Source organism: Diceros bicornis, chromosome 37 (assembly GCF_020826845.1).
Source record: "Diceros bicornis minor isolate mBicDic1 chromosome 37, mDicBic1.mat.cur, whole genome shotgun sequence".
Lineage (NCBI taxonomy): Eukaryota > Metazoa > Chordata > Mammalia > Perissodactyla > Rhinocerotidae > Diceros > Diceros bicornis.
In genome coordinates, this window is record NC_080776.1 from 12,675,650 (window position 1) to 12,697,090 (window position 21,441).

Genomic DNA, 21,441 nt, shown 5'->3' on the forward strand with positions numbered 1-21,441 from the left:
GATCTTGCATAATATTGGTCTGCCACCAAGGGCCTCATTTTACAGCAGAGGAGCAACAATGAACACGTGACTACAGGACCCATGGGTCCTGCCACGGACTTCATCACAGATAAATGCTGCCTGATAGAACTTTTAAAGACCCAGCTTGAGGATGATGCTGTTTTCTTGGTAAGACGTAGCTCCCCAGTAAACACATGCCAACATGTAGGAGAAGCTGCTCTTCTCTTCTGGCTTTGCGTGTATTGCGTAAAGATAATGCTTGGAGCAATTGCAGCCATCTTGTAACCATGAGGGGGGAGAACATGAACACTGAGAATGGCAGAGTGAAGAGACGGAAGGAGCCGGGTCCTTGATGACACCAGTGAGCCTTTGAAGCAACCCTGGAATTGCCTTCCTCTGGACATTTTAAGTGAGATAACAGATGGTTTTATTGTTTAAGCCCCTTTTAGTCAGAGATGGGTACTTTTAGGTGATATGCATGGCAGACACTGCTGATTGGGCCTTCCCACATTCGTTCCCTCCCACGGCCCCTCCTGTGTTGATGGCAGCTATCTTCCGTTAGAGAGGCCGAAAATGCTGACGCTTTCCCAGCCTCCCTTGCAGCTAGGATGTGAACATGTGACTCAATTCTGGCCAATGGGGCTTAAGGAGCAATCTGTGGTGAGCTCTCTGAGAAAGAGTTTCCTCCTTAATCAGAAACGGTGTTTAGGGTGGCTGGCCCACGGGCATAGCGCTTACGTGCGTGTGTTCCGTTTCAGTGGCCTGGGGTTCGCAGGTTCGGATCCCAGGTGTGCGCCAACGCACCGCTTGCCAAGCCATGCTGTGGCGGCGTCCCATATAAAGCAGAGGCAAATGGGCACAGATGTGAGCCCCAGGGCCAGTCTTCCTCGGCAAAAAAAAAGAGGAAGACTGGCAGCAGATGTTAGCTCAGGGCTGGTCTTCCTCACACACACACACACGAGACATGGCGTTTAGGAAGCATGCCCCGATTCCTTGGCCAGAGGCTGTTGTGCCTTCACGTGACACTTGGAAACTGCGGCTGCCATCTGTGACTATGATGGCTTAAGGATAAAACTAATGGGCTGAGACTAGCAGAGTGAAAGATGGTAAAAGCTTGGGTCTTCAACGACGTGGCAGAGTCCCTGGATCCACCTTGGACTTGCCCTGCCTCTTGAGCTATCTTTATGTGAGGAAAATAAATATCATAATTTAAGCTGTTTTTTTTGAACGTTCTGTGCCTTGAAGCCAGAGCCATCGTAACTCAAACATATAACATTAATGTGCCACCTCAGCTCTCCCCGCTGCTCAATCCACCAGAAATGAAAGAACAAAACAGGTTCTGTTAAACTTTTAAACATCAGCTGGTCCTGGTTTTACATTATAATGATGATGGAAAATGCTAGTAGTAGTTTGCTATACAGTCACAGACTGTTTCTGCGACCCTTCACATGAAACAGATCCTTAGGTATTCATGAGAATTACAAAGACATTTCCTCTCAATGCCCCTGTAATTTGGAGAAACAACAAAACTATAAAAGGAACGGCTGGATGTTTTTATTTAGTTGGCCATTATAGTTTCTGAATTGAATTTCTCTAAAAAGAAGGAAAATGCAGCCAAATTCCAAAACTCTCAAAAGCTCTAAACAAAAATAAAAATATACTGAAACCCTTTCTAAAAGAAAAGCAACTGTGGATGTATTATTTTATGTAAGAAAACATCTAGAGATTAGAAATATTACATTTCTGTTTAGCCTCAGCAAACAAGATGAGAATTTAGAATTTTAATTCCAAAGAATATTTTCTTTTGAAAATGTCGTATATACATGTATGTCTGTATACACCCATATATATTTTACAACATAGAAAGATATTAAGATGTTGCTGGAATTCTACTAGTCTGCTTTATGCTTATTGATGGGAAAAAAAGGTTCAACACCGGTTTTCCTCCCTTGGGAATTACTTATTTTTTCTGGAGGCTTTTCATGGTTCTGGAACTAACAGTTCTAAAATATACTTCCCTCTGCATGCAGAATGGTGGCGGGCTTTTCAGATAAGACATTCTGCATTCCTTTCATCTTCAAGGTGTATCCTCTGATAGCATTTCGGCAGATAAGCGAGCAACCAAACATATTTTCTAGTGGAAAGGTAGGTTCCCTGAGTCAGGTATCCATTCCTTTAGGTAGCTGAATTGGCCTGGGGCCCAAGGGGTGTGAGCTTTCTTTGCTCTGTGGATCATCACTCCACAAGTTCAGGCGGCTCCGCTGATTTCCAGATTCTCTTGGGAAGTGAGCCCCTGCTTAGCCTGAGGCTGGCTCATAAATGTCACCTTTCACCGAATTAAAAGTTTTGCATCGCATGGAGATTTTCATTTCAAGTAGCTATTCCTAGCTCCCTCACTACCGGAAAAAAAAAAAAAATCAAAACCCTCCAAATCAGTTTTATTTCTTGTGGTATCAAATCTGACTTAATGTTATAACTTCGTTCACAGACCGACTAAATAATATGTTGGCTTAAAAAAAAAAAATAGAGCCCAATCCTACTATTACTGCGGTAATGAAAGCCATCTTTCTTATAGTGCACTGTAGCTGCTGTTTTAGTCATTGTGTTTGTGTTTTTTTCGTTTGTTTCTTTTCTTGTAGAGGGGTAGTCTACCCGCACTGGATGACTTTTCTCCCTTCTGTAGTGTCTAAAATGGGGTATAATGGCCAACTCTTTAAAATATAAAAACACTTTAGATTCATAAGAAGAACGTCCAAAACCAATAACTTGGAGTAAACTTGATCCTTCGAAAACAAATACCAAACTGGTATAAATAGTGAGTGCATTTAGGCGAGATGGGTTATTTGCTGGGTTAGGTGAAGCTAAAACAAGAGAAATAATAAAGGACCATGCTTTGGATTTTTGAGCCCCCTCTCGCACCAGGCGTTTCCAAAAATCATCTCATTTTACCAAACGTGACAGAAACGTGTGCAAGAACAGGATACCGAATCCAGTGCAGAATGAAAATAATATGCATATTATCTCAGGATCTGTGTTGAGATTTATGCATGAGAGCAATGACTGCGTTTGCAGATTTTGGGGGGGGGCGGCCGTCCCGCAGACCCCGCTGGAGCCCCGTCGCGGCCGCAGAGCCGGCGCCCCGCCCCCCGGCCCCGCCCCGCCCCCGCCGGCTGCGGCTGGGCCCGACCGCGGCGGCTCCGGCGAATGACCCGTAGTAACCCCGCCCCGCCCCCGCCGCCTGCGCCGCGCTCCCGGCCGGAATTCGATAGGCCCGGCCCCGCACGCGCCACCGCCCGCGGGCCAATGGGCGGCGGCCTCTCTGCGTAGGCAACGAGCGCCGGCCGGGCTGCGCGTCCCGGGCGGCTCGGCTCAACAGACGCTGGCTGCGGCGCCGGGTGGTCGCCGTGGCCGGGTGGGCGAGGCGGCGGCGGCGGGGCAGCGGACGTCGCCCTCTGGCCGTGCGGCCGCGGCGGCGGCGCGGGGCGCTGCAGGCCCGCGTGGGCCCGAGGCGGGAGCGCGGGGGCCCGGCGTCGCGGTGAGTGCGGCGGGGGCGGCCTCCGCACGGGCCGGGGCCCCGGGGGTGTGCGCGCCGGGCGGGCCCGCAGCGTGGGCAGCGGCGCCCGGGCCCGGTGACGCGGGGCCTCGGCCGCGGGGCCCACGTGGGCGGGGAGCCGCAGCCCGAGCGGCCGCGCCGTCCGCGCGAGGAGGGATGCGCGGGGTCCCTCCCGGCGCTTTGGGGGCGCGCGGCCGGGGGGGCGGCCGCCTCGGCAGATCGGCCCTGACGCGGTCCCTGGGGGGGAGCTGAGCCCTGCGATTTCGGAAAACCGTGCAGCAGGGGCGGGCGGGGGTGTTTGTGGCCGCGGGGTGTGAGCAGCAGTCGGGTGTGTGCGACGGGGCGACCTTGGTGTGTGTCGTGGCCTCACGAGCTGTGGGGGCAGGGCTGGGATTAAGACTGTTGCGGGGGCGAGAGTTGAAGACTGACTTTCCCCTCAGTGCGTGTTAATTACACACCAGTGATGGAATGGGTGACACCGCGGGAGGGCTTACTACCAGCCATCCTGTGGGGTCCTTATCAGACCCATTTCACAGCTGAGAAACCGAGGCACGGAGCCGTTGACTGGTTTGCCCAGTCCGGTTGTAGCATTGGTATACAGATACTCTAAGCTATTGTATATATCGCCCCTCAAAAATAGAAAGGATGGAACAGTCTTTAAAATTATATGGAAGCTAGAGAGGGGATAGGCCTTGTGCAAGTGATTAAAGCTGAATAAAATGACAAATAGCTGACATTTATTGAGTCTTGATTACATGCCGTGCACTGTACTAAGAGCTTTATGCGTGGTTTCTTTATACTGTTAACAGCCGTCCAGGGTGGTGATTATTCCCGTTTGACCGCTAGAGGAATGTGGACACGTTCATTTTCCCCAGATCACAGCAACTCAGGAGAAGCTGGGATTCAGACGCCGGCCTGTGTGAAAATCCAGAGCTCGTCTTTCTAACCACTTATGATGCTGCCTCGCCTCTCCTTGCTGGCTGGCTGGAGAGTTGCCACGGTGGATTCTTGTTTGGGTGGCCAGGAGCACTGTGGTTTGATGGTCATGATCCTCACCACCTTTGTTGTTTCTCCAGATTAGTTCCCCGAGTTGAAGGGGCTGCTGAGTTGCTCCTGAAAGTGTATTAGAAGGTTATTACAGGGAGGCGGTGTTGTGACGTGGGAGTCTGTTGCACAGACTTTATTCTTCTGTTTTCTGGCATCTTCCCAAGCAGTTCTTACCCTTAGGGATGAGTAAGGCCTTTCTAGTCACTCTGGCATTGTCTCTTTAGACTTTTCCTGGTTTCTCTCTTATGCTGTAAAAAGGTTTGGTTCTGTTGGATGGTCTTGTGGTTGGGTGTAGGGCAGAGAGGGCCATTGGATGTAAGGGTCAAGGTTACAAGTGATCTAGTGTCTTTGTTACTGGATTTGTAAGACATTTGGACTGGGTGGTTTAAAGTTGAAATATTCCGTGAGTCTAAAATGTCCTGGAAGGAGAGAAGTGTGGAAGAAACGAAGGATGGAGAAATTATGAGAGGAAGATCATGCTCTGTCTGGTTTAGGGGGGTCAGATCTTAAAGCCTCGAGATCTTTCTCAGGGCTTCCCTGCTGTCTGGTACTGCTGAAATGACTAGTTCATTGCTCGTTCAGTTAATTGCTCAACTAGAGCCCTTTAATTCCTGTTATATGTCAGGTACCACGTCAGGAGCTGGGAATAGAGCAGTAAACAGAATTGACGTGATCCTTGCCCTCACGGAGGAAACAGACACGAAGCAAATCGTCATCCAAATACATATGTGATTACAAGTTATGATATGTGCAGTGAAGGGAAAGTAGCGTGTAAGTGAAGATTATAATGAGGACTGTGATTTAGATGGAAATCTAGTCTAGGGAGTGTTTTGAATTGATAGGGTGAGCTTCTGCTAGATGACAATCTTGCGTTCTGAGTTGTGATTAAATGTGCATAACGCAAGAGTGTGAAAACTTTTGAGCAACAATGTTGTTTTCATTTCACAATGTCTGTTCCTACCTTGAATGTCACACCCGGGCACATTACAAGATACGACAACAAGATAGGGATCATTTTCAAGCAGTCGTTCTGCCTGCCTTCAGGGTACTTAATTATTCCTGTAATACTTAAATTTTCCTCTCTCAAAATGAACATTTGAGAAGCAAGAATCTGTATATGGGATCTGGACTTGGGAATGGGATTAGAATGTATTCAGGAAAGCGAGGCCAAAAGAGGGGACAGGTTTTTCGAATTTTCGAGAAGCAGCATCGTAATTATCAAAAGTATCGAGTGTAGTTTACATTTAACAGAGTGATTTTATTTAAAATTCTCACCCCTTAGGAGACAAAAGTGATGAGCTGGTTTGGGAAATATAAGCTGTTAAATATGTGAATATTTCAGTTGAACGTGTACTAAGCCAATACGAATAATTCATTGTATTATATTTACTGTGTGCCATCTGCATGCGAAACACTGCACTAGGTGTGCCATGTGGAATAAATAAAAAGAACTTGGTAAAGTCTCTGCTTTCAAGGAGATTTCAATTTAATGAGTACTAGTACTCCGATGGAACTCCTCCCTCCCCGCCCCTCCCTGCTTTTTCAAAGCACTGTTATCTGTTAGCCCATTTGATCCTCGTAAGAGCCTTATATCATGAGCAGAAATATTGAGAAAATGGAGATTTAGAGGTAAAATTGCCAGACATGGTGATTCATGGTATTTGGGGCAGGAGGAGGAGATGTCGAGTGATTACACTTGAGCATTTTGGGGTCATCAGTGTCGAGGTGACGGCTGAAACCGTGGACGTGGGTGAGATTGCCTGTGGAGAGACTAGAATAAGAACCGAGGAGACCTGGGATGGCGCTGGGGAGAGGAACCTGAGCAGCTTGCCGAGGAGAGCGGAGAAGGGGCCAGGGACGCGAGAGGACAGCCAGAGGCAGGTGTCCCTGCGGCAGTCCGCAGTATGGACTGCTCCCACGAGAGGAAGCTTGAGTGCTCTCCGCTGGATTTGGCAACTCAGAGGACCTGGGTGACCCTCGCAGGAGATGTTGATGTGGTGGTTGGGGAGGGGTGGGGAGCAGAAGCGAGCTGAAGGGGAGCAAAGTGGAGACAGCAAGAAGAGGAAACCCTTTCCAAGAGTTTGAGTTCAGCGTGTTTAAATGCTGATGGGAAAGTGTAGGTTGAGAGGGAGAAGTTGAATCTGAATGAGAAGTGCTACTACTCGTGTTACTATCGTTGTGTAGAGCTCCTGAGAGGATGGGAGGGAATGGGGGGGTGTGGGGTCCAAAGCACAGGTGAGGGAGGGACACCTCTTCTGTAGTGGCAGAAGACAGGCCTGTAACTGACCTGAGGCGAGTCAGTCCCTTATCATGGAGCCCTGAGCAGTTCCCCCAAAATTGCCAAGGACTGTTAAATTCCTAAACATCAGCCCAACTTTAGCTGACTCATGACATAGCCTTTTCAGAAAACCTCACTGCAGAAGCATCCTGTGAAATTGATTTAATATGTGACTTAGTCTTGATTTCATCCACTTTAATAGGGTATAGTCTGTCATCTGACTTTTGATTATAGTTTCTTTCTCTTCTGAACAAGGAGACATTATAAACGTTGTCTCGTGTTTTCCCCACATGCTATTTTTAGTTTCATAAGAAAAAGTATTCCGACTGCTTCTGTTTTCCTGACATTTTAAGTGCCTTAATCCTTCTCTTTATTTAAAGTTTTAGCTTTTGTTTTTACTGGAGTATGTTTACTCATATACTTCTGATGTTTCCCCTTTTGAGGGCTAGAGAATTGGTGGATGATTCAGTGGGCTCAGCTGATCTGCGAATTCTTAGGACTGCAGATAGCTAAATAACCAGCCTTTTGGATAAGTCACTTCCAAATACAGGTTTCTACTTGTCTGTGAAGGTACTTGTTATAAGGATATATAGGGGCATTGATTCATTCATTCATGTTTTTATTTAGTGCCTATCTGGCAAGACACTGGGGATTTGAAAATGATTAAGAGAGGGTCCCTCCTCTGGCCAGGTGCTGTTCTGGTTTTCTCAATTTTATGAGATAGGTTTTTCATCATTCTTATTTCACAGGTGGGGAAACTGAGGCCCAGGGGAGCTTACGTGACCTGCCCGGTGTGTGCTGGATCTCACCCCAGGCAGTTTGGTTCCAGAGTGTGTGTTCTTAACCCAGGCTCTTCAGAGAGGAGGAGTCCTCTCTGGGGTGACAGTTGGGCTTGAAGTTGATGTTGACCTCTGAAGGCATTGTCTCTGGAAAGGAGCTGTGATGACGTTTAGGGACAATGTTTATATCTATTTTAATTACACATAGTTTGCTGCCCCCCGCAAAGCCCTGTGTATTACGAGAGAACGTAAGGAGTAACAAACTAAGATTAGAGTTTAACTAGAATTTTCTTCTTGTACTTGAGCATAAATACTTCAGGATACATTCTCCTTTAACATGGCTTCACAGGAATCATTATCATTGCCCTTTTAGAATTTTTGGATCAGGAATATAAAACAATTTGGGATGCCATAATCTGTGAATTCCATTTTCTTCCTTTTAAAAAAATATGGACATGCTTTCTTTATGTCTGAGAAATATTTCATAATATTTAATCCAGTTAAACTGACTCCCTTCCCCCAAATCCTCCAGTTAACCACTGATCTGAATTTGGTGTTTATTATTTGTATGCATTTCTCTACAGTTTGACTACACATGTATGTATCCCCAAACAGTGTATAGTATTATTTTATGTATTTTTAAACTCTCTGTAGATGATATGGTGTGTATTCTTGTGCAGTATACTTTTTTTCCCACTCAGTATCAGTTAATCAGTGTGGTTTCATCAATTGAGTTTCCGCAGTGTGGGTACATGTTGATTTAGTTCGTTTATTTTCGCTGTGACATCATACTGCATTTTAGGACTATACCACATTTTCCCTTTGCTCTGTTAGTAGACCTTAGATGTTTCCTTTTTTTGTTGTTGTTATTGCAAATATTACCATAAGTATTCCTGAACAGAATTCCTTGTCCGATCCATTTTTGACACGGTAGTCATCCGTGCGCTTTTTCTATTCTTTACTTTCTTATCTCGGCCTTCCTCCAGTGTTTTCATTATTTGACTTAAGGTACTTCTATCTATCATACTTACAGTACAAAACCACAATGGATTCTTTTCCTCTAAAGCTCTTTGTAGTAACTTTTCTTTTAATTAACCTTGTTTTACTTTCTTCATTTTCATTTCTTCTTTTTTTGTTCTTAGTAGATGATTTTGCAGATATATATTTAATGCTATTTCATTTTTAATTCTGTAAACGACTGTACCCTTCCTCTTGGGAAAGTTTTGTTAATCTACTTTTGATTTAGCCAATTCTGTGTTTTAGTACTTGTTTAAGAATTTTCCTCTAACGGGAGCCTTGTAATTTGGTGGATAGGAACATGGGCTCGGATTTGCCCATGCTTAGGTTTGAATCCTGGCTCTACTTCTTATTAGCTGAGTGACCCCGGGCAGCTCATTTAACCTTTCTATGCCTCAGTTTCTTCTTTTGTAAAAAAGAGATAATAATAGAATCTAGCTGTAGACTGTTGTAGGGATTTATATGAGATAACTGTCTGGCAATAGCCAGCGCTCGATAAATATTAACTATTTTAATTTTATTTATTTTTAGAGCATGCAGTATTTTCTTTTTTTTTTTTTTTTTTTTTTTGTGAGGAGATCAGCCCTGTGCTAACATCCGCCAATCCTCCTCTTTTTTTGCTGAGGAAGACGGCCCTGGGCTAACATCCGTGCCCATCTTCCTCCACTTTATATGGGACGCCGCCACAGCATGGCTTGCCAAGCAGTGCGTCAGTGCGCGCCCGGGATCCGAACCAGCGAACCCCGGGCCGCCGCAGCGGAGCGCGCGCACTTAACCACTTGCGCCACCGGGCCGGCCCCAGTATTTTCTTTTTAAGTCTGTCCACTTTTTATTATTGACTTCTCATCTGAAGCAGCATTAATATCTTCACATATATAAATATACTTTGAGAAAATGTCTAATGTATTATAATCTCTTGTTAATGGAGATTGGGAAGAGATAATGTAAATAGTAGAAAACTAAATTGAGGGTCATTAACTAGATTTTGTTATATTTTAACATCAGTAATTTAGGATTTATCTTGTGCTTTACTTTTCTGGAAATGTGTATAAAGCACATTGAAAGTAGGTTGACATGGTGTACTTCTCATTCAGATAACTAACATGAGTAGTCTCCTCTTGTTAGTTTTAAATGCTTTTTGTAATATGACCTTCATAATGATGTAGGTAGCATTTCTAAAAATATTATCCTGTATCACCAACTTTGTGTTGAGTGGAGAAGGAACCATTGCCATCCATGTGTGTAAAACTTGCTGTGAAAATTTGAGCTGGTTACTTAACCTTTCTGAGCCTTCTATTTCAATTTCTGTAACATGAAGATTTTAATTCTTACCTCATGGGGTCATCACGAGGATTGAGGAGACAACAGATAGCAGTTTAGGGCACACGGTTGGCCCCTTGTGTTGGTTGCTTCCCTTATTTCTCTGCCTCCCCCTATCGTCTCTCTTACTTTCCTGTTTTCTTGCTTCTCTACTCTTCCTTTCTTCTTCCTCCCTCCTTTCTCTGTCCTTTAATTGATATACAGTCGTGCATCACTTAACAACGGGGATACGCTGTGAGAAGTGCATCGTTAGGTGATTTTGTCGTCATGCGAACATCATAGAGTGAACTGACACAAACCTGGATGGTATAGCCCCCTACGCACCTCGGCTGTATGGTGCTCATCTTATGGGACCACCGTCGTACGTGCGGTCTGTCGTTGACAGAAATGTCACCATGCGGCGCATGACTGTACAAAAATCTGCACATATTCAGTGGATACAATTTGATGAGTTGGGACATGCGTATACCCATGCAGCCATCACCAGTCAAGGTAATAGACTTATCCATCACCTCCAAAAGTTTCCTTGTGGTTCTCTGTTTTCTGTTTTGTTTTCTTCTGTCCTTCAGAAAGTAGTTTTATGTTAAGTAGTAACAAGATATTCTGAATCCAGCATGTGAGCGAACCCATCCTATAAATAAAAGCGTACATCATTTAAAAGGAACTAGGAAGTACTAATTCCTTAGGACAATCGAGTGTTCAAGCTGTGTGAAGATGCATAGAAGATGTGGTTAATGATGAGTGAGCAACACAGAGGACAGAGAGGTTGTACTTGGCCAGAGAAGCCAAGGAAAGGTCAGCTGAGCAAAACCAGACATGGATGGGATTTGAAGCAAGAGTTGAGGTTGAGGAAGGCACTCAGATGGGGATGTCCAGGGCAGTTGGGAAAGAGCAGGACTGACATAAAATTGAGGCATCGCTGTGTAGGGGGACCAGGGAGGCTGTGAGAATAGATCTCATCCTGGCGGGGAAGCAAAAAACAGACTGGGAGGACAGAAGCAGTTAAGACCTTGCATACACTCACTCATTTATTGATTCCTTCACCTCAGAAAGGAATTGCTGAATGAATGGAAGCTTCTAGGAGTAGGAAGGGAGACTGAGCAGCCGGCAAGCGAAGAGAACCTGTGGGCTCAGAGTTGTTACCGGGGCTGTCCACGCCATTGGCCTTTCCTGAGCTCAGTTTTCTTGTCTGTAATCCTTTCTTGATCAACAGTGTTAGGATCTGCTTCTCCATCAGGGTCGTTTTTCTTTTATCTCCCTTTCAACTTCTTCCTTTTACTTGGCTCAGTATTTTTATGCTGTATTCCTGTCTTAGATTTCTTTGATACTTTATCAGTTAGCTTTGTGCATTTCCCCCCATGTGTTCATATATGTGTTTACTACTTGGAATTCACTGGGGTATTTGCATGGGTTTTACTAGATGCTAACTATACTGACTGCTGCATAGGTAGTTCTTATCCTTTTGAATATTATTTTAGTTCTAGAATTGATTTTGTAGGCATATAACAGTTCATTTTTCTGCATCGACCTTTCTGGGTCGTAAAATACTCAGTATCATTTTAGCCAAAATTATGAAAAGTTTCTACTTCAACCATAAAAGTCTCTTATTTTTACTTATTTTACTTTTATCGGGATTGCCGTGATTCTCATTCTGGACCTTGACTTTGGCTCTTTACTGTAACACTAAAACAACCAGAAGTCCTTCTCGTCTTGTTGGAGACTGACTTGATCTCTGGACTTGAGACCTACCGTTTGGGGAAGAGTGGGGTAGTTGAGTTCTAAGATGAAGCAAGGAGTTTGTTATAGTTCCATAGAAAACCAGAGTGAACCAGAATGAATTAATCTTAGAACTGTACTTGACAAAATTTTAACATAAACAGCATTAACATTAATTGAAATTATACCACATGGACCATAATACACAGAATCGTTATTTTTTGCATATTCACAATTAATATTTTCTTAAGTAATCTTCCTTTTGTATTGTAACTTTCCATATTGCTAGTGTGTTAGAGTCTAAGAATTTATATTCATCATTTACTCTGACTTTTGTAGACTGATGCCTGTTTAGACAGCATAGCACTGTCCTTAGAAATTCAAAATGTTTAGTTTGTATATCACTTTCTGAGGCATAAAAAGAACACCTATTCTGTCCAAAAGCATCTTGAGGTGGGAGGGCTGTGGGAGGTAGTGGCTGGCTGGGGGTGATGTATGAGGTCAGAGAGGGATGCTCCTGGGCCCCAGGTGTAAGGAAGGAGATTGGCATGGTAGAGAGGAGAGATGAAGGGGGGCTTTGTGACCCCACCGTTGCTTGAATCCGCAAATATGGTTCTACCTCATTCTCGTTTTGTGACCGCCGCAAATTACTTATCCTCTCTGAGCTTCAGTGTCTTTAAGATAAGGATGCTGTCTGTCTTGCGGGGTACATGTGCTCTAGGGTGTGCATGCAACTCGTCTCTGAGATGCTGGAAGAAAATATTAGAAATTTTATTTATTTTTTCAAATTTCTATATTTTACACATGATTTGTAGTGTTTCGGGTATGCTAGAACAATAGTACATACATACAATATCAAAGGTACACACATTTGGAATGCCAGCAGTTTTTACCAAAAGGGACTTGTTGTGATCCTTAGTTTAGAGACTGAACTAGTAGATAAACGCTAGGCCCATGCTTCGAGGCTTTTGAGTTTGAAGGCAGCTTTAGAGATGAACTGCATTTGGGATGGGGTTGAAGAACTTGGGGTAGGTGCTCTGGGAAATGAAGGAAGGGTATTGGATTTAGGAAGTGTGTCTCTGAGAGTTCATTTGAGGAATGGTGAACATAGTAAAACTGACGTGTTTAATGACTTGAGTTACTTTGTGGACGTCTTCAACTGTATCTTCTTATAGTATATCCTGTGTTAGAAAATTACGTGGTGGACGTTTGGATGGGACATAACCCAGAAACGTGAGTCCCAGTGTTAGAGAATTGCTCTTGATGCGTGGATAGTTTACCCGCAGACGACTGAGAGCTGACTGTATGTTTGCGTTGATAATGTTTGTTTATATTGTATGATGCTAGAGAACAGCCATGTTAACTACAGGTGACCAATCACAATTTTGTGTTTCTTGTTAATTTCAAATTGCATTATGAAATAATAAATGTGTTTGCTGTCTTTTCCTTTTAGATAAGTCTAAACCATCATGTGTTTCTTTTGGGGTCCTTAAGGGAGGGAGAGTGGACCTGTTTAGTGTATTCCTCCACTAGGCAGAAAGCGCTGTGAGGACAAGGGTATTTGTGTTTTATTCACTGATGCCCACCCAGTGCCCTGCGTGTAGAAGACACTCATATTTGTTGAATGAATCAATCTTTGCATCCCTGCCACCTAGCGTGGTATTGGGCAGGAGCTATTCAGTATTTATTAAATTGAGTTGAAAGATTTGAGCATAATACCAGAAAAATTTTCAAAGGTCAACAACCTGACATCAAAATAACCATTGTGTACAGCTTACCAGTGGGAGCTCAGGAATGTTGAAAGAGTAGACTTACTGTTGATAAAGTATGCATTCAAACTGCCGGCTGGTTGAGTAATAAGTACGGATATAATTTAAAAACTGTGTGATAAAGAAGGCAAGAAAATGTGATGGGCTGTCTCAGGCCAGGCCAACTGCTTGTTGTACTTGAATATCATCACCACTTGTCACCTTCTCTGTGGCCTTTGACACTCCTGACAACGTTCTCATCGACCCTCATGTCTGCCTTTTCCTTCTAGGACGCTGCTCTTGGTTTCTTGACCTTTCTTTCTGGCTCCTGTGTCTGTCCTTAATCATTTAATCTTAAAACTGAATATACTATTTTTGAGGGATTCCATGGTTTTGACTCTAATACGGAAAAACTCAGTGATGACTCTAAAATCTTCATCTTCAGTGCTGTTTGGAGCCCCAGTCCTGTATTTTTGACAATATCCTGAATATCTTTTCTGGTCATTCCCACAAACTTCATGTCCGGTCTGTACTCCTGCCCTCTCAAATGAATCTTTCGTCCTCCTGTGTTCTCGTATCTATTGCAAGTCACCCATTCTCCCATGCTGGAAATGTTGACGTTAGTCTTCAAAGATTCATCTTCACATCTCCCCATATCCTGTTGGTTTTACCTTAGAAAAGTTTCCACAGTTGGGCCTGCTTCTTCTGTATCTCTTGCCCTAAACTCTGGACCTCTTCATCCTTCACTTGGGCGGATGTAACAACTACACACCTGGAATCTTTTCTGATTTGTTTTCTGTGTTGACCCAAGTAATCATTCTGAAAAAACAAATTTGGTCAAATGCCTAGCTTAAAAACCTATCTCACTCTATCTGCAACATGTTTCTTTTTTTTTTTTTTAATAAAGAATCTCTCTTTTTTTTTACTTTTATTTATTTTTTCCCCCTCAAAGCCCCAGTAGATAGTTGTATGTCATAGCTGCACATCCTTCTAGTTGCTGTATGTGGGATGCGGCCTCAGCATGGCCGGAGAAGCGGTGCGTCGGTGCGCGCCCGGGATCCGAACCCAGGCCGCCAGCAGTGGAGCGCGCGCACTTAACCGCTAAGCCACAGGGCCGGCCCTGCAACATGTTTCTGTATTCCATTTTCATTTCTAACCCCCCCCATTTCCTGTTTTCCAACCATCTCAGGCTACATGTGAGTCCTCATTCTGTGCTTGTTCGTGCCTCTGTGTGGTGGGCAGGAGTGGAGGGAGGAATCCCAGCACACAGGGATTGATTTGGCTCTATCTGTGGGACCAAGGAGGATTTCACATAGAGGCTTCAGCTGAGTCTTGAAGGATGAGTTTACTTTGGCCATCCTTTCATCATCTTTTAATTCTCTCCAGTTCTGTATCCCAGTTCCACGCTCTGGAGAGAATATGATTGGACCAGCACGTTCGTAGTTTTGAGACAGGGCTCCCTGGTCATGGGGTGCTGGATTTCTGGATGCCCGCATTTGCCAGAGTCTGCTGGGGTAGAGATGGGAGTGAAGTGGCATCACCTGGTTTAAACAGAGCCACTGCTGTTCTTCCCAGGAGTCGTAGGCCAGGCAGTGTGGGCAGTGCAGGCTGCGGTGATAGGACGGGAGAGTGCTTCATAATCAGAAAAAACGCCTAGGAACAACAACTTTTTGGGGCCTGGGAGCTCGGGAAGAGAGTGATTGCTAGGCTGGTTGTTTGCTTCAGGGATCTACTCATCTTTCTAGGACTTAAATTCAGCCATTGGCTCAGTTCTGATTTTTCTTGGATTCTGCTTAATTTATTGAATAATCTGTCTTTTAGCTGCTGATCTGAAATGCCACTGTCGTCAAATATAAAAGTCCCATGACGTTTCTGGTTTTTAAATTCTGTACTAGAACAATTAGCGTTAGTTTTGACATCTAATAAGGCGCTAAGTGTCCTTGTTCTTTTTTTTTTTTAACAAGTTTTAATAAATTTTATTTATTTATTTATTTTTTGTGAGGAAGATCAGCCCTGAGCTAACATCCATGCCAATCCTCCTCTTTTTGCTGAGGAAGACTGGCCCTGAGCTAACATCTGTGCCCATCTTCCTCCACTTTATATGGGACGCCGCCACAGCATGGCCTGACAGGTGGTGCGTCGGTGCGCGCCTGGGATCCGAACCTGGGCCCCCAGCAGCAGAGTGTGTGCACTTAACCACCACACCGCGGGGCCGGCCCCCTAAGTGTCCTTGTTCTTAAACATTATTAGCTAATCTTGAAATATTTTCTTCTAGGTAAACTTTGGAATTCATATATCAAGTAATTATACAAACCAGTAACAAAGTCTTAGTAGGGTTTTGAGTGGGATTGCATTTGGTTTATAGGTTAATTTTGATGGGATTATATTTATCCTTTGTACCCAGAAACTAGTCTGTCTTTACATATATGCAGGTCTTTTAGCATCTGTCAGTAGCATGTTATACACACATACATATGTATGTGTTTAAGTAATGGGTTGTGTACAGGAAGTATTTTAAAGTTGCATTTGCTATTGTGACTAAGATCTTTTCCCTTTTCATTTTCTACCTGGTTATTACTAGTATATAGGAAAACTATCGATTTTTATTATTTGCCTTGTATCAGGGTATCTTAGTGAATGCTCCCTCTCTGGTTGGATATTTTTCAGGTGATTCTTTTGGATTTTCTTGTTAGACAGCCAGTTATGTGCAAACAGAGATGACTTTTCTCTCTCCTTTTCCAGTATTCATACTCCTCACTTCTTCTCATCATTGCGTTGGCTGGACTGCAGCCCTGTCCAAAAGAAATGCAGCGAGAGCCACAGGCGTGAGCCATGTATGTAATTTAAATTTCTAGTAGGCATATTAAGTGACACAAAAAGAAACAGGAAAAGGTAACTTTAATATATTTTATTTAATCCCGTATATCCAAAATATCATCATTTCAACACATAATATAAAAACTATTAATGAGATATTTTACGTTCTTTTTTTCATGCTAAGTCTTTGCAGTCCCATGTGTATATTACCCTTAGAGTGCGGCCCCTGTCGGACAAGCCATGTTTGAAGTGTTGAGTGGCCGCTCGCGGCTGGTGGTTAAGGGCTAGAGCCTTCTTGGCAGCGTGCAGCAATTACGATCGCAGCTGGGCTCCTTGTCTTGTTCTTGGCTTTGGTGGAGATTACCTTTGAGTATGATGTTTGCTGTTGGTTTCTGATACTCATGCTTTTGTTAACTTAAAGAAGCTTTGTTTCTGAGTAAGAAGTGCCTTTTAAAGTTAAGAATTGATACGTACCCCCCTCTTGGCACAGAGCTGCTAAGACCCTTGGAATTTGCTGAGTGATAGGAGTGTCTTTTGTTATCCCTAACAGCTCCTTTTGATCACAGCTGAGGTTACGTGAATGGAATGATTTAGGATGGTGTCTCCGGATAGCCTGAGGATGGGGACGGTCATCTGAAAGACCAGATGATGCGAGGGTTTGAACTTGCAGCCCCACCACTGACCTCTGGTAAGGGTGAGGGGGCAGGAGACTGAGCTCTGTAGAAACTCTTGAATAAGGAGATTCAGGAGGCTTCCTGGTTGGTGACACGTCCAGGTGCTGGGAAGGTAGTCTCCCTCTCCCCCCATACCTTGCTTTATGCACGTCTTCCATTTGGCTGTTCCTGAGTTCTATCCTTTATCAGAAACTGGTAAACATAGGTAAAGGCTGTTCCTGATTTCTGTGAGCTGTTCTAGCAAATTATTGAACCTGAGGAGGGGGTTGTGAGAATCCCTGGTTTATAAGCTGGCTGGGGACATGCGACTGGCGACTGAAGTGGAGAACGGTCCTGTGGGACTGAGCCGTGTGGGATCTGCCCTAACGCTGGGTAGTTAGTGTCAGAATTGAGTTGAATTGTTGAACACCCTCCTGGTATCTGGGGAATCAGAATTGGTTGTTGGTGTTGGAAAACACCTCAGTTCCTAACAGTGAGCCGTCTTTGTACTTGTCGGGTAAACCATGCTTGGTTACGGTGAATCATTCTTTTAACTTGGCTGGATTAGGTGTGCTGATATTCTAGGATTTTTTCTCATGTTCACTAGAGAGATTATCCTATGTGGTACATCAGGTTTTGGAATCAGCATTGTACTAGCTCTTGTGAAATGGATTATAAAACAAATCAATTCTGGCTTTAAGAAAATTGTTTTTAAAACTTTTATCAAAGGAATATATGCACACGGTGGAGGACTTTTTAAAGTAATTTCTTAGCAGAGTGTGTTTGTGGAATGTAAATTTTCAGAGTCCTTGCGTGTCTATATAATAGTTTCTTTATTCTACCTGTGATTGATCAGGAATTTAGCTGGGAGTAGAATTCTAGATTAAAATTCATTTCCCTTAAAACTGTGAAGGCATTGTTCATAGCCTAGCTTCCAGTGTTGCTGAGACATCTGATGCTATGATGGTTCCTCTTCCTTTATAGGAGGGGTGACTATACATCCTGGTTTGTTTGGAACACCCCCAAATTGTATCTTATAATAGCACCTGCTTTTATTCTGAAAGTATCCTTGTTTGTTGATCGATTATAGAATCATTTTATTTGTAGGTGACCTGGTTTTTGTTTTTGGAAGCTTTTAGGATGTTCTTATACCTGGAGCTCTGAGAATTCACAGGGTTGAGTCTGGAGGTCAGTTATTTTTTCCCCCCTGCATCTGCTCAGCGCTCAGCAGGCCTTTCGCTCTGAAGACTAGTGTCCGTCAGCTCTGAATATTTCATTCCAGAATGCTTCAGTACTCTCTGCCTCTTCATTCTCTTCATTCTCTCTTTCTGGAACTCCTTTTAGTAGAACTTGGATCTTTTGGATTAATTTGATACCTTATTTAAAAAAAATCTTTGACTCTTGTTCTCTACTTCTTTGCTTTTGCTTTCCTTTCTGGGAAAATATTCTCAACTGCGGTTTCTAATATATCTCTTGATTTTTAATTTCAGGTTCTGTTATTAATTTCCGAGAGCTTTTTCTTATTTTTAATCCTTTTGTATAGCATCCTATTCTTGTTTCGTGGATGTAACAGCCTCTTATCACTTTGAGAATATTAATTACGTAAACATATTTAAAGTTTCCCCCTATTTCCTATGTTGTCGGTTTCCATTGAGTTCCCTTTTCCCCCCTTTCTTTTTGTTTTCGTCTCTGTTTTTCATCGTGATGGTTTTTCTCCAACACGTGGTGACCCAGAACTTCATCTGTCTGGATTTTTGGTTCTGATATAGCTTTCTGCTTATAGTTTATTTTGCCATCAATAAATTCTCAACATTGGCGGTAGATTTCATGTTATGACACAGAGACCTGATTATGCCATTCTCCTGCATGAAAGTCTGGATGGCTCTTCAGAGACCTTGATAATGTCTGACCACTTAGGGTGGGTGGCATACAGGGCAATGGCAGTGAGGTACTGCGTTTGTTTCCTAGGATTGCTGTAACACGACAGATTTGGTGGCTGGACACAACAGAAGTTTATTCTCTTACAGTTAATAGAGGGCACACTTTGAATCAGCATTGCTGGGCGAGTCAGCATTACTGGGCAGAATTCAAGGTGCTGGCAGGGCCGCGTTCCCTCCAGAGGCTCTAGGGAAGAATCTGTTCTTGCCTCTTCAGCTTTTGGTGACTGCTGCATTTGGTGGCATCACTCCAGTCTTCTGGGTCAGCATCTTCAAATCTCTCTGCCCTGTCTTCACATCGCCTTCTACGTGTGTGTCGAATCTCCCACTGAGTCTCTCTTGTAAAAACGCCTGTGATAGCAGTTGGGGACCACTGGATAATCCAGGATAGCCTCCTCAAGTACTGACAGTTTTCTTTCTTTTTATTTATTGATTGATTTATTTATTTTTTGTGAGGAAGATCAGCCCTGAGCTAACATCCGTGCTAATCCTCCTCTTTTTTTTTGCTGAGGAAGACCGGCCCTGAGCTAACATCTATTGCCAATCCTCCTCCTTTTTTTCCCCCCAAAGCCCCAGTAGATAGTTGTATGTCACAGTTGCACATCCTTCCAGTTGCTGCATGTGGGACCCCACCTCAGCACGGCTGGACAAGCGGTGTGTCAGTGCACGCCCGGGATCCGAACCCGGGCCGCCAGCAGCAGAGTGCGCGCACTTAACTGCTAAGCCACGGGGCCGGCCCTGACAGTTTTCTTAAATTGTCCTTTTCTTGTATACCTCTGTGCTTTTGCAAGTACTTTTGTTATTGCCTGCAGTTCTCTGTCTTCGTGTCCACTTGGCCAAAATACATGGATCAACTCAACTCCTAGTCACTTTTCCTTGACCTTCTCTTCCCCTCCTAGACACAAGACTGCATTTGCCTGTTTTCTTAATCCATTCTGTGTACTTCTCCAGTAGTCTTTGCTGTGTCAGAATGATTTGTCAGTGTCTCCCACTGGAGTAGGAACTTTTCGAGTACTGTCGTCTCATTTCCAGAATGAGAAGCGTTGGGTCTGGAGCTGAGTAGGCGTGCAGTAAGTATTTGTTGAGGAGACTCACCATTTACTGCGAGCCAGTTAAATGCTAGGACCTGTCATGTTTGACCATTTAATTAACAAAACAGAACAAGACAGGAGAAAGTAAGTATGCACGTGTGCCAGAGTTTTTCCAGGGCAAATGTCTCAGAAGGGATTTGTGAGGTCCTAGGAATTTACATTTTCAGCTTTTGCTAGATGGTTCCAAATTGCTCTTCAAAGTGGCTGCACTTCCCAACAGTGCCAAGAATTGTCTTGTTTCCTATATCCTTGACAATTCTTGTGATTTTTTTTTTCATTAAAAAAAATTTGATGGGGGAGGAAAATAATATTGTTTTAATTTGCATGTCTTTAATAACTAGTAAGATTGACCTTTTTTTATAGTTAATGGACATTTGGAATTTTTCTCTGAATTTACATAGCCCATTTTTTTCTGTTGCGTTGTCTTTTTTGTTTATAGAAATTCCACAAATATTATGGATATGAATTGTTTATGTATATTGCTACTGTCCTCATTTACATACAAGGAAACTGACACAAGAAATAGCAAGTAAATTTGTAAGATTTTTTTCTCCTCTGGGTGGACAGATGGATAGATGGATGAATAAATGAGTGAACTTGTCTAGAGTCATAGCTAATAAGAAACCGAGAAGGATTTTGTACCCAGATATATCTGGTTTTAAGGCCTAACCTTTTTTTAGTATATCTGATATGTGGCTGCCTTGTAGGGAATGAAGAAATTAATAATGAGGCAATAGTGTGCTGAATTTTGATTCAGAAATCTGTTAGCTCTACTTACCAGCTCTGTGAGTTTGGGCTGGTGTTAATAGATTTTTTTTAAATGACTATGATGACAGCTAACTTACCTGCTTCACAAATGATTGAGAAAATCATTGAGATAATGTATAAAAGTGTTGTATACACAGTGAAATACTGTTTATAAGTCTCAGTAATTATTCTTCTTGACCATCATAATGTGAATAAACTCAATATGCTTTTTAAAAAACAGTTTTGGATGTCCTATTTAAAAAAAAAAAACAACCCAGACTTTATTTTTTAGGGCAGTTTTAGGTCACAACAAGAGTGAGCAGAAGATAGAGATTTCCCATACAGCCCCTGCCCTCACATATGCGCAGCCTCCCCACTGTCAGCATCTTACACCAGAGTGGTACCTTTGTTACAGTTGATGAGCCTGCATTGATGCATCAGTATCACCCAAACTCCTTAGTTTATTTACGTCAGGGTTCACTCTTGGTGTTGTACATTCCATGGGTTTTGACAAATGTGTAATGACATGTATCTACCGTTATAGTATCATACAGAGCAGTTCCACTTTCCTAAAAAGCCTCTGTGTGCTCTGCCCGTTCATCCCACTTTCCTCCCTAACCCTTGGCAACCACTGATCCTTTTACTGTCTCAATGGCTTTACCCTTTCCAGAATGTCATATAGTTGGAATCATACAGTATGTAGCCTTTTCAGATTGATTTCTTTCGCTTAGTAATAGG

The 21,441-nt window shown here is 43.4% G+C and overlaps 1 protein-coding gene across 1 annotated transcript in view; it reads left to right on the forward strand.

Moving 5' to 3' along the window:
* The first annotated feature begins 3,431 nt into the window (after positions 1-3,431).
* The window catches only part of ACSL3 (acyl-CoA synthetase long chain family member 3), a 68,993-nt gene continuing 50,983 nt past the window's right edge, over positions 3,432-21,441 (forward strand). Inside the window, exon 1 of the mRNA XM_058533094.1 lies at positions 3,432-3,535. The gene's annotated coding sequence lies outside the window, so the exon portion shown is untranslated. The remainder of the gene's footprint in view (positions 3,536-21,441) is intronic.